The following is a 14,000-nucleotide window of genomic DNA, read 5'->3' as shown; positions in this document are numbered from 1 at the left end:
GTCTGTTTGCTTTTGTGTGAGTCATTATGTGCTATATAACTTAGCATGCATTTGTTTAAAAAATAATTTAATCTACTGTTTCTCCCACCTCCACACGTTCCATGTACCTCACCTTATCTGTTTATACATTCATTAGTTTACCTTGCCAAGATTTACCCTGAAGCCCCGAAATGATGGATTTACTGGCATCACCTTTATTGAAATACTTTACCTCTCACATATTATCTGAAGTTGTTTATGCAGTCTATGTGTTATTCAGAGCCCCAGGCTTTTTAGTTTCCAGTCACTGCTTTAAAACTTAAGTAGCTCTGGGCTCTGTTACATTGGGATGGTGAGGACTAATTATTTTAGGATTTGCTCTATGATATTGTTTGAGGCTTGATTAAATCATGTCATTGCTGCATCCTATGATGATAATGATGAATTATTCACAAATAGCAAAAGCAAACACAGGTGTTTTGAGATACTGCACATGTTTGCGCTGATAAATCTGCTGTGAATCTCTTTTGAATTGGGGTTTCTTGGCAGTTTGGGTGTTTTTCACATTTTTCACAACAAGATAATGTAGCTGCTTTCAGTGCATGCAGGTTTGTGTCCGTTGAAATTCTTCCTGGGTGACCAGTGTTTGAATCAAGCTGAAGGCTTTTAGATGCGCTCTAATAGTCCAGCACAGGAGTTTACAGGCTTTGAGATTTTATTATCAGATTACATCCACACATGGTCCTGTATATCAGTTTGTACGGTCTTTCTTGAAGAAACCACTTATTCTGTCACAATTCTTTGAAGACCCAAATTAAGCACATGTATAAGCACGCAAGTTATGTGGACTTTGGTTTTTATGGCCTGGAAATGGTGTGGAGACTGAAATAGCTACTGTGGGAGGGTTTGTAGTGTCATCGCAGATAGTGGAGCATGTCAGAAATGGTTATAAGAGCTTTGACCACGTGCAGAGAAAGTTTTGTGACGTTTAAGTCCATAATGAGGATGTGGATTGGCATCTTGGAAGATAAGTTATCTTAGATGCCCTTAGGGCATATAGTCTCCCTTGTAAGGGAGGGTCTGCTATTTTTTACTTTCACTTTGGTAAGAGATTATTCCCTCTTTTGTGCATGCCCCATATTTTCTTTAGTCGCTTGATATGTTACAGTATATATTATTACAGAACTTGCAGATTTTAAGTTAATTTGCTAACTCAGTAAAGTGGTTAGCTATGAATATTTTATGCTTTAAAAATGCGTTATGACACCTTTAAAAATTGGCTAGAGATGGTGATAATGATACTGTAACTGTCAAATAACAATGTGTTTTTTTTGGGAAAAGAGGAAATGCACAGAGCAGCTTATTAATTTCTTAGCCTTAGACACATTAGCTATTCTTACCTTAAACCTTTGACAGATAGCATTTCTGATGAATTGACTTTTTTGTCTTCAAGGTCAACTAAATGTTGATGTTTTCTTGGTGTTGTTAGCATGTTGCTAATGTGTTCTGAGTGATTTTAGCACATTGTTCCATAATGTTCTTGTGGCTCAGGTTTCTACTTTTATGCAAATCTGTGTGTTTTTGTTGTTGTCTCAATTGTATCTATTGGACAAGTTACATTATAAAATGTCATACAATTAGGACTTGGGGTTTATCAAGCACCGCTGAAAATAATTGCAGTACTGAATATATTAAGATAACAAAAATGTATGTATTAAAAATGCTTACATAGGGAAATTTACCAAAATAGCTAATACCATCACATACTTTCTCATATTACTTGTCAGTTGTTAGCAGATGTTCCTCAAAATGTTGACTGGAATTCAAGGCTTTTGTAAATATTGACAACAGAAAGGCTTGCCATATTACGTGTGAGCTCTGGAGGAAGTTTGCAGTAATATTGTGTTCTGTGCTCCCAGGGGGTGTATGCTTTTATCTGCCTTTAAAAGGGTAATGTCGGGGCAGACATGGAAAACTGCAAAAATAAGTGTTTCTGACTCTTAGTCTTTGTTAAAACTGCCTTTTTGTGCTTAAACTGATCAAACAATGTACATGGGCATGCATTTAATTGCATAAACCTTTGTATTATTGCTTGTAGCTGTAGTTGATGTGAACAGGTCACTCTTGTCCTGTGTTTGAGTGTTTGACACTCTGAAACTGAATGGCATTGCATAGCTGTGATCAATATTTGTCTTTTAAAAGTGTTTTTTCACTCGTCTGTGTTTTGTTCGCCGGGCTCCTTCAGGATTGGTCCGAGAGCAAGGGATTAAGCTGTTGGACTCTTAACAAGAGGAAAAGAACATCCATGTTGAGACAGGTCGGATACTATGGCCGAATAAGAAGAATGGGCCAAATGCAAATTGGAATTGATTGCTGATGCTGTGCTGTCAGCAGATGCTCTGCTTTATTTGCCTGACTGTTTGTTTATGTCATGGATTTTCAAACTGGGTTCCGGGGACCCTTATGGAGCCACAAGGGGACACTAGGGAGTCCACAAAAATATTGATGTCCAAATCTATTTTTTTTACTGTACTAAAGCACAAAAACATGCTAGGTTCATACTTATTTCTCCGAAAAACAATGCCACAGCCAGTTATTCTACTTTGAAATGTGCGTTCCGAGTCGGAACGTCTGTTTTTTGTTTTGGACTGTGTGATCCCACCTGCTGCCAATTTACCCAATAGTATTTTGACACCCCTGGTTGCCAGTTGGCGGAAAACGCAGCATATTGCAGCCATGAAAGCCAGCAAACAAACTGGGACAGAGATCGCAGATTCTACCCGACCTGAAAAGCCTCGGCATACATCTAAAAATCCCCAGAGGCATATTAAAACACGGATAAATCAACTTATCAACTTACAGTGCAAGACTCATCGCCTTCCATTGTCAGTTGCAATCATTCCTGTTGCTTGTCCTCAATTTGGCAACCCGCATGAGCGTCGCGTCTGAGGAGGAGGGGTGGGAGAAACAACCCTCTCTAATATTTTGAATTTGGACTGCAGTACCCATTTCAACCACTAGCTATCAATATTACATACTGCACCTTTAATGAAATATATTAAAGGTAATGTTTTCTTTGCATTAACATTCACTTAATTTGGCTAATAATACAACTATTTCATTTGGCTTTCCTAAACTGGTTTTGTTCAATTGACAACGTTAGTGTTTTATCTGTAACAAAAAAGAATAACAAATCTGCATGTCTGCATTTTTAATATCACCCTTAATCTTACATTGTATAAAATGTAACTTAATGTAACTATAAAACTTTTTTTATAGATGAAAATATGTAACTTTTCTGCTTTAGGAACATGGGTCCCTTGGCTATCAACATATATTGGCGCCCCAGGCATAAAAAAGTTTAAAAACCTCTGGTTTGTATCACAGAAGCATACAATTCCGGAAAGAAAGCCTGCAACAGGAAACATGGACGTCAAGAGCCTTGGAATAATTTGGATTTGATTATTGGTTCCCAACACATTTGCTGATATGCTGTATTTAGGGTCAGTTTTCCATGAAGTCTAAATGTAAATACATAGTTTCACGCTTACAGAAATATTAACATGTATGTGGACATGCCCCCTTGCAACCTCTTTATTCACCCCTTCCCCCAAGTTGGAGAACATCTGATTTATGTTAATTGTATGCTGGGATGTATGTTTATAGATGTACATTTGATGTGAATTTCTATTTGAAGGCATTGGTTTATGTGAGTGCAACTGCGCATGTATCCATGATTGTGTGCAACATATGTGTTTATGTGCATGCCTACAGCACATGTGTGTTTATCTTCAGTGGTTTCATGATTATGTTGATAGAAACAGTGTAGCCCTTCCATGGGGGTTTTGTGTGACATTTATACAAGATGCTTGAATAAGGTTGGCATTGATCACAGCCTGTCTAACGTATAAATAAAAATGTGTTGCAAGCCCATGGGCTTTCAGCATCCTCACAGAATCTATGTGTCGTGTGGCAAATGTCCACATCCAGTTGAGCTGCTGCCAGCATTTTCTTGACAATAGAATTCTTCACATATGTGTTTCTCATATTGCAATTGAGTTACCTTTGTAAAGACTTTCTTAAAGGCATCGGGAACTATGGCTGGGTCATATCTTGTGGATGTATATGCATATATGTACCGTTCAAAAGTTTGGGGTCAGTAAGATTTTTTTTTTAATCCATTTTTTAAAATACTTTTATTCAGCAAGGGCACTTTAAATGGAACAAAAGTAACAGTAAATACATTTGTTATGTTACAAAATATTTTAAATCAGTGCTGTTCTTTTAAAGTGTGCCTATTATGCTATTTTAAAGGTTCTTAATTTTGTTTTGGGGGTCTCTTACAATGTTTACATGCATCCAAGGTAGTGTTGCACGGTGTATCGATACTTCAAAAGTATCGCGATACTCAGAAATTAAAAACGTCACGATACCTAAATTTATCAGTATCGATACTTAAAAAAAAAAAAAACGCCCCCATTTGGACGTCTGTGTTTTTTTCCTGACGCACGCAGCAAAGAACATGTCATGGGACAAAACACTACAGCGAAATGGTTGCATGTGCGAGCACAAGTGGTCTACGACTCGTAGAAAAAGATGACGTGAGGAGTGACATGAAAGTACTTTGCCTACCTTGCTCTGTTGCACGGTGCACCGATACTTCAAAAGTAAATCGGAAATTAAAAACTATTAGTAGGCTATCGATACTTCTAAGAATGACCGCGTTCCAGATTTGTAAGGCCGGCGACACACTGGATGCATGGCGTGTCCGTTTTTATTTCGGCTCCCATGTTAACTGCCTGCGTGACACACGAGTCTCAAGCCGCTTGTCCACCAGCGTCGAGATTTCTGACGCGACGTCAAAGCCCATTCATTTCCTATGGAACTACGTCAGGCAGCAAAAACGCCCCCGCAAAGCATGATGGGTCGCGTCGCGTCGATTTGGTCAACAGCGGCGCTGCAAAAAAGTATCTCGGTGGATACTTTATGCAAATGAGAGCGTCAAAACGCGGGGCAGCAGCCAATGGAAACTCGGCGGCGAGAGTTTGTGTATGGCCGTTGCTATGGTTTCACATTTAAAGTACACACAAACCCCCGGCCCCAAGCAGCGAAAACGTCACAGGCGTCGCGTCGGAACAAAAATTGATCGGACGCTGGTGGACAAGCGGCTTCAGGCGCAGCTCGAGACGCGCGGAAAACGCGTGCATGCTAGCCTAGAACCGATGCATATTTTTCACACGACACGCAAGCGTGTTGGAAGCGTTTCCAGGCAAAATAGAATAGGAAAAGATGTTTCTATGTCATTTTGACACGAATACATATTAATAAATGACATTTTGATGTTTGAAAGTCATAGGTTTTGACATAAATACAATATAAATGTAATTTAAAAAAATATTATCGATTTTCAAATATTGCACCTCTTAATACAGAACGAAATATTCTGTAGCCTATTTTGCCGTCAACACTGCCGACGTTGTCTTTGCTGCTATATATTTATGTTTAACATGAAGTATAGGCTTTCCGCAACTCTATCCCCATATGTCAAATATATCACCAATGATCATATGTTACCAATATTAAACATTGTTTAATATAATCGCTGTTCATATTTTTATTCAAAGTTCAGAATCAAGATAAAGTTATTACTGGTAACTCTTATGTTTCTTATGATAAATGAGATAATGCTGCTAAATTTATAAACAATTTTACCTTGAATGTCATTGCTCTAATTTATTTTTTATATTTTGATATTTCATATTTTGTTCAAATGTTTAATATCTGCTGTTCATATGTTAATTTATTAGTGTGTTATATGATTAGAATGTTGTCCCAGTTTTAAAATAAAGCACAGCAATGATATTTGAGAGTGTTTCTCCCTTTTCAGGAAAAGTATCGAAAAAGTATCGAAATCGCAATACTTGACTTGGTATCGGTATCGAAACAATAATTTTGGTATCGTGACAACACTAATCCAAGGTCAAAAAACTGTTTTTTCATAGTATACTTTGCCATCACCTAATTTCTCAAAGAGTCTGAAAACGGTTAGTTTGAAGATTCAGTCCCTCTAAACCCCTCCTTTCCACGAGCCTACTCTGCTCTGATTGGTCAGTCTGTTGTGATTTTGTCTACCGCTTACAGCGCGTGTCAGTAAGAAACGCCTCTTACTATATGTTTTTCTGTATCAATTCCAGTGCAAATTCTCATCATTTTGAAGTGCATGCAAAGTGGATTTGCAGCACTGAAAACAACGTCTTCTCAAAGTGTCGACAACACGAACCAAACTCTTCCAGGCATATACTACAAAATAGGATGGGTTAAAGTAGATGTTGTTATATTAAAATGATTTCTGAAAGATCATATGAAGACTGGACTAATGGCTACTGAAAATTCAGATTTGCCACCACAGGAATAAATTCCTTTTTAAAATTAATTGAAAACATTTATTTTAAATTGTAATAATATTTCACAATTGTACTGTTTTCACTGTATTTTTTATTAAAAGTATTTTAAATCTTACCAACACAAAACTTTTGAACAGTAGTGTATAGTAAATATAACTTATTATTGGGATTGTTACATATCTCTATTTTTTTTTAGGTAATGAATAATGTTTAGAGGTTAATTTTGAGATTTGCTATTATTCAGGTGGACAAAAGTATCAAATAGAACTGCCTGCAGATTTCTTCCTGAGGAGAAAATATTTTCTGGGAATAAACAGAAAGCAAGGCATTCATTATTTTCATTATTCTTTCATAAACTGTAATTTTTGATATGAATACCAATCCACAAGGTAATAAAACCCTGTTTATTCAAATCGCATGTGTGATAAAACATTCCTTACCTCATAGTAAATTGGTTGTTATTCACAACTGTCCGTAGTATTTGTTTGGATGTGGTGATTGGTTAAGCATTGTGTTTATCATTAAAATTTGTTTTTACGTGCATATGATACACAGTTTTCCCGTGCATTTGACTTTATTGCGTGTAATACACACGCACCCCACACAACTAATCCTAACCAAATGTATAATACACACGCACACCACACACTACTACTAAACCTACATATGTGTATCCTATGCACGTAAAAACTCATTTTTGCGTATAAATTGCACAATAAACACAATGCATGCTATAGAGACACATTTAGTGTGACCGGGTTGGACCTACAGACCTGACAGGGCGTCTGCAGACATGGTTGAGCAGCTCATCATGGGGATTAAGCCTTTACTTTAGCTTTGCTAGCTAATTAACTTAATTTAACAGTACATATGCTGTCTGGATAGACCACCACTTCATTAAATCCCCTTCTACAGGATGTAACTTTCCTGTCTTAATCTTCCTATTTCTGTGCACATTGCAGTGTTAGGATAGGAAAGCTACTTCTAGCTAAATTTAAGCTTGGAAGGCTACACTAAAGCTACTTATAATCTGAAGTAGTTCTACTACGTACTCTTTTGAAAAAGTATTTAGTTACGCTACAAGTTACAAAATGTAGCTAACTTCATTGAAACAACACATTTAACTTTTCACAGTTGTTTTTGAAACCTTAAAGGTGCAGTTAGCGATTTCTGAGAAACACTGTTGATATTTGAAATCAACACAAACATACACACCCCTCCTTCATTGCTGGTTTTTTTTTAATCATAGCTGAAGTGAAGCAAAATACTGCTTCGCGAAAAATTAAACGAAGATGACAAATGTATGACAGGGAACTTAATAAAAATTTAATAAAAAAATGAACATACTGTACACGAGTATACAAGCAAGAGTTCGCTGTTAGTCGCCAGCAGCACAACCAGCTCCAGACAAACAATGGCACTCAAATCTGTCCTGTTACTATAGCTAACATTACAACAACATTTCCTGGATCTTTGAAACATAGCAATGTTACTCACATATGGAGCAGAAACAACGCAACCCCTGCGTTCATTTTCAGGCCTTCCCTCTTAGGTCTCACCAGCGCTGCAAAGCTTTTCTAATATTAACGTGGGTCCTAAAGCTCTTGCCTGATCATAACCCTTGTTTTTCCAGTGATATTGCTCTGACCTTTTCTTTTTTGTAATGTCTCTCAACCATCTCTCTTTCGACAGTCTTTTCTTCAAATCTCCCTCTTGCTCACTCTCTCTCCGCCCCCATCATGAGTGGACACGCCCTCTACTGCTGATTGGCTACAAGTCTGTTGTGGTGCTCGGTTCGATCCACTTTCAACAGCTTTTCTCAGAAATGTTTTACTGCACCCTTTTCACTTGACAATATTAAATTTGAACATAAATTTACACTACATACAACTAGTTGTGTGTTTCATTTACTATCACTATCTGATTCTACGGTGAATGTAAAGCTTTGTAGTTTGGTCAGGTGAATAAGTCTTTCAGCTTTACGCCTCTCCCTCTGAACTCTCTATATTCATCTCCCTGCTACTTTCGGTGCATCTGGGTGAATCATGTCTTTTCATGTTCTAATCACAGAAAGAAGTGTATGCTGAGTTCTCTCGCCCCTCGCCCACTCCACGCTGGTGCCCTGAATCTCGGAGGATTGTTGTGCCTGATTGCACGTTTTGTGCATATTGCCTTGGCTGGTCTTCTATCACTCTGCTTTCTCTTTCCTTCCATCTCCATCTCCTGTGGCTTTCTCCTCATTAGCCTCTTTAGGGTTTTCTGGCAGTCTGCACTGTAGTGGTTCCCTGTTAAGGACAGTTTTAGGTTATGGTGCCCATCAATGGAGTTATTGTTAGGTTCCATGTACTGTAATTCCACGGATATAGTGGGTCTAAGTGCATTCCAGCTGTCTCCTGCTTCTCTTCTGCTTACATCAACTTCACCACTTTGGGTTTTTTGAATTCCTTATACATGGGTTCTCTTTTAGTTTTTCAGCGGAGACTCAGTAGCCTACATTTAAGGGATGTGAAATATCCCTAGCAAGTTCTTTTCTTTAAAAAATATTAATTGAATTTTTCATTTAAAATAAATGGTAACAATATGTCAGGTATTATAGGATGGCATTTTGGTGTGTACTTACATTTGCTGTTTTTCCACTGTAAATTATAAGGGGGCTCCTTATACTTAATTCACATTTATTTGGGTTAATACAATACAGATTGACAGATTGTTTCAAAGCAGCTTCACACTCAATAAACAGGAAAATTAGTGTCAATGTTGCAAAGTTCATCAATTTTAGACTATTTCTGGCCTTTAACAATAAGTTACTGTGAAAGTGCATGTATTTTCTTGTTGAATATTATATAGATTGAAAGCGCAAATGGTAATTAATACTTCTAAAAAACATGTTTACGATAAAATTACATGTACAGTAATGCAATGTCACCTTAATTATCATTTTCTCACTGTACAGTATATGGTAAGGTAACTTACAATTAACCAGTTTTTAATGTAGCATCTTTTTCTGTATACATTACAAATCAGTGTTTTTTTAGCAATTCTAAGTACAATGCAGTATAGTACAGTGTTAGGTCATCTTAAACCAAAAAGAAAGAGTCCTTTTTGAATGCCTATAACGTTTTCTATAGTGTCTGCATAACTACAACGCGACCACCTTAATAAAAGGAGGAGCCTAGATATAAGAGCTACAATTACCATAGAAACTGGATCTCCTAACAACCCGGAAAATCAAAAGAGACCAAGTTTTGGTACACCAAGTGTAAACATACTGTCAAACTGAACCGTGTTTCCATGGTGAGTCGCTGTGTTTACGTGCATTTCCTATTCATTAAATTTTAGTTTTAGTTTGTCTCTGTCATGTGTGTGAGTTAGCTGAAAAGGAAGGGAGGATTAGAGTTTTTTGATGAATTCATGTTTTCAAATAGATACTGCCAATGAAAAATAGTCAGGGAATATTAAATGACTGGAAAGCTCTGCATGTTTTGCAAAGAATTTAGCTCCCTGTTGATTTTTGGGAAGGTCTTGTAAGTCTTGAGTAAACTTTAGGAGAGCAATAAAATACTCTCTTTTTGCTTAATTTGGTGGTTTGGAGGCACATTCTGTTCCTCTCATTTTAATGTTACTCGTATATCTTAAGATTTGATTACATATCTACTTGGGACACAATAGGGTGAACTACAGTACAGTGAATTTGTGATGGAACACACGTTAAAGCTTTCTACTCTCAGTCTTTGAGCTTTTTCTTATGCTACAGCTCACCTACTGAAAATGCACATGTATCAAAACAGTATTTCATATTCCGCATGACTGTTTGGTAAAATATGGTTTTGTGAACATGGTAACAGGTTTGTTACTGCTGCAAAGTGCCAAAGGGGGTGTTTAGGTGTCAATGGAATATTTCAAAATTAATGCATGTTAATTATTATTTTTATTTTTTACATGCACATTCACCAAATTTGCTAATATTACCATTTCATTTTGCTTAATAAAAAGTAAATATTGTCCAGATTATTTTCCACAAATTACCATTATAATGTAATGTAATGTAATATAATATAATATATTAATTTTTTTTTTTTTTAAAGGTTTTGAAGTTTGAAAATGGATCACGGATGGTACTTAAAACAGTTTGACACAAAGGTCTGTAGTCTATTGACTTGCATCTCCTGAAAGGGTTAAATACTGGAAAAGTATTTATTAATCATATTAAACTGAGGAATCTTGTTTGACACTGGGTGATTGCCTCACAACACAAGTGAAGTGCTGTCATTTGTTACGAAACAGTGGTTTATTTGTACTCCTACACATGCACATAGCGGTCAATCAGGGCCAGAAGATGGTGCAAAAAAATGAAAACCGAAAAGGGCCAACTACTTGTCAAGTTATATTTATGAAAACGTGGCTAACATGGATTCAGGAAACTCGTTCTCAAGTGGGTTATTTAGGATGCCCTGTGAGCAAGTAAGCATTCTGCTTTATTTACTGAGAATGATGGGTTATGACATGCCAGGAGATTGGCTGGGCTATTTTGATCGTTGCTCAAAAAGGGGTGGCGGGAGTTGCCTTGGATCCACAGAGGAGACGAGCAAGTTCTCTCTGAGGATCCCAGCCAGGGTGATATAAAGGGACTCCCGAGCAGACAGGGCCCTCTCCACTCTGACGGACCACCCATTCCAACCCTCCACCTCCTCGTCGCTGTTTGGGGTGAGAGGAGAGACTCTGAAATTAAGCTCCATGTCAACCAGATGGTTCCGATTCTGTCTGTTTGCTGGAGTCACTCTTTTGTCATTGCAGACCCGAGAGCCAGAGTTAATAGTGTTGTTAACATGTGAACTTTTGCTGTTTAATGTTTAACAAAGGCAACTAATAGCCTGTACTTCACATATACACCATTCCATTGCTTGGATTAAAGGATATATTTCAGGTTTATTTAGTCTGTTTCTTTCCTGTTGAAAAATACTGCTAGTGTAGGGAAGGAAACATGCTTACCCAAGACAACTTCAGGAGTGGAGATGTTCAAATTTTATTGATGTGAACTGTGAACCTGTTTCTACCGCTACCTGGTTTCGAGATTTTCTTGTAATAATATCATGATAATAATGATCTTTCGGTGCTACATCCTCTAATATGTGACCCTGGACCACAAAACCAGTCTTATGGGTAATTTTTTTTAAAATTGAGATTTATACATCATCTGAAAGCTGAATACATAATCTTTCCATTGATGTATGGTTTGTTAGGATAGGACAATATTTGGCCGAGATACAACTATATTGAGAAAATCGCCTTTAAAGTTGTCCATTTCTATTAGCGATAGTGCTGCATCCATTCACAAAAATAAATGTTTTATATATTTAAGGTGGGAAATGTACAAAATATCTTCATGGAACATGATCTTTACTTAATATCCTAATGATTTTTGGCATAAAAGAAAAATCTATCATTTTGACCCATACAATGTTTTGTTGGCTATTGCCACAAATATACCCGTGCAACATAGACTGGTTTTGTGATCCAGGGTCACATATTTTTATCTAGAGCCAAATGTGCTTCATTCAAGCCCTTTCTGTTCTGTGCGCATTGCTTCTCTCTACCGCTAAAGATGTAAAGCACCACATTAAGAGTTGAAGATGATGTGGTTATTTTAACAACAGTAGCAGAAACACGGTGAGATTAAAAATAGATATACTTTTGCTAAAACGCTGCAGAAAACGAGAATGCAGCACATATAATTATTTTGATTTGTCATACAGATGATGCTCTGACAATATGAATATCACAATATGATGATAATAATAATAATAATAGCTTGGTAAAACATCTGATCTGACCTTTTTATATTCATATCCAGTTGGGAGAAAAATATACTTTTTTGGTAAATATTGGTAAAAATTCTGAGAAATCACTGCTTTGGCTCTTCTCATCTTTGATAAGCACTACGGCTGCCCCGATGGAAATGCATAACTGTCCCAAAAAAGTATTGTCCGGACCTCTGCTGGGCAGGAAATATAGAGGCCGGACCTCTTGGATCTTTAATTGAATACCCCTATGGTATAAATATAATAGTGGTGGATCTCATGTTTATAAGTATTTTTATTTGTAAAAACCATATAGACAGCATCATTTTTTTGTCAGATCCCCAGTAAAGAACTGCAGTGTGTTTCTCAAGACAGATAATTCAGTCCTAACACAAGGCCAACAGCTCTGTGCACTGAATACATAATATTTTATTATTTGATCCATCCAGTATTGTCAAAGCTCTGCCTTCTTTCGCTGAAAGAAGTCGAATTGTGTTCTCTCAGGCATTATAGGAGATTTTTGGTTCTTGCGGTACTGGAACATGCTGTACTTTTCTCATTCTCCTCTGATATTTGAGTATATATTTTTTCGTTCAGAGTTAAGCTGTGAGGGGATCAGGTTTGACAGGAGTTCATAAAAATCACAAAAATGGCAGAGTCCCTCCATGTCCTTACTTTGTAGCATGTGTGTATCCACTGTGAGAGCTGTTTATCTTATGCGGCCTGCCCTTTTCCTCAGTCTTTTATTATATCTGTCCATATAGATTTTTTAAATGTAGTTTACATCTGTCTTCAAGGCGTATTTTGTAGTTATATTGCACAACAGTAATTGCTCGACTTTCAGTGTCCTGAAAGATGTTACACAATTTGGTATCCCTAAATCTTTGACAGCGGGAGGTGCAGTTCACACATTTTTGCTTTCCCCCACGCTTCTCTTTCATTGTTTTTCTTTATAATGGTGGTGGAGTAGTGAGTTTGATGTGTAATTAAACTCGAGGTTCTGTGGGGTGCGGACTGGATTGATTCCATTCCTAGAGCATCCGAACAAATGGGTTTTTGGAGTGTGGATTTATGGGGCAGTGATCCCGAGGTTACCCCGTGAGTCAGTCCTAGAGCTCCTCCTGTCCGATTTTAGGGAAAAATCGGGTCCATCGGAGACGTCCAATAGATTTCTTAGGCGCCGAAATAACACCACAGACACAGTTCCTTGCTTTTATTTTGTGATTATTTTAATTCCTTTCTGTAAAGCACTTTGAAGTTAAACTCATAGTAAGCAAGCCAATCTCATATCTTGCTTGACCTTGGTTTACACCATTCAAAAGCTAATTATGGTGATTTTGCCATTTCCCTCTTCAGCACATTAAAGAGTTCTTAATAACAAGGTCATATTAAGACAACACATGTCTTTCACTTTCTATTTTATGCCGCATTAATATATTCAACACTGACTCTGACGGCCCCATCGTGGTGGTCGTAAGCTGTGATGATAAATGGCTTCTAAGAAGCACTGCAGGGATTGTTTTAGCCATCATTTGGCGCATAGCAAAAAAGAAAGAGCGAGAGAGATGCAGACCGATCTCAGGATATCAAGAGAAAACACGCACAAAGCAAGGTCTCACCTGTCGCTATTCTAATGTATACTAATGGACTTTGACTGCTCACGGGTGTGTGTGCGTGTGTGTGTGTGTGTGTGTGTGTTTGAGAAAGAGAGTGAGAGCAGGTTGTCACTAATGATTCTGAATAGGTCTGTTTTAATCTTCACTGGACTGCAATTCTCCTCACTGTTTCAGCCAGAGGGAAGACATGATCTAGTCTCACT

The sequence above is a fragment of the Abramis brama genome (genome assembly GCF_963993115.1).
Source record: "Abramis brama genome assembly, chromosome: 14".
Classification (NCBI taxonomy): domain Eukaryota; kingdom Metazoa; phylum Chordata; class Actinopteri; order Cypriniformes; family Leuciscidae; genus Abramis; species Abramis brama.
Note: the sequence above shows the minus strand (reverse complement) of the source record.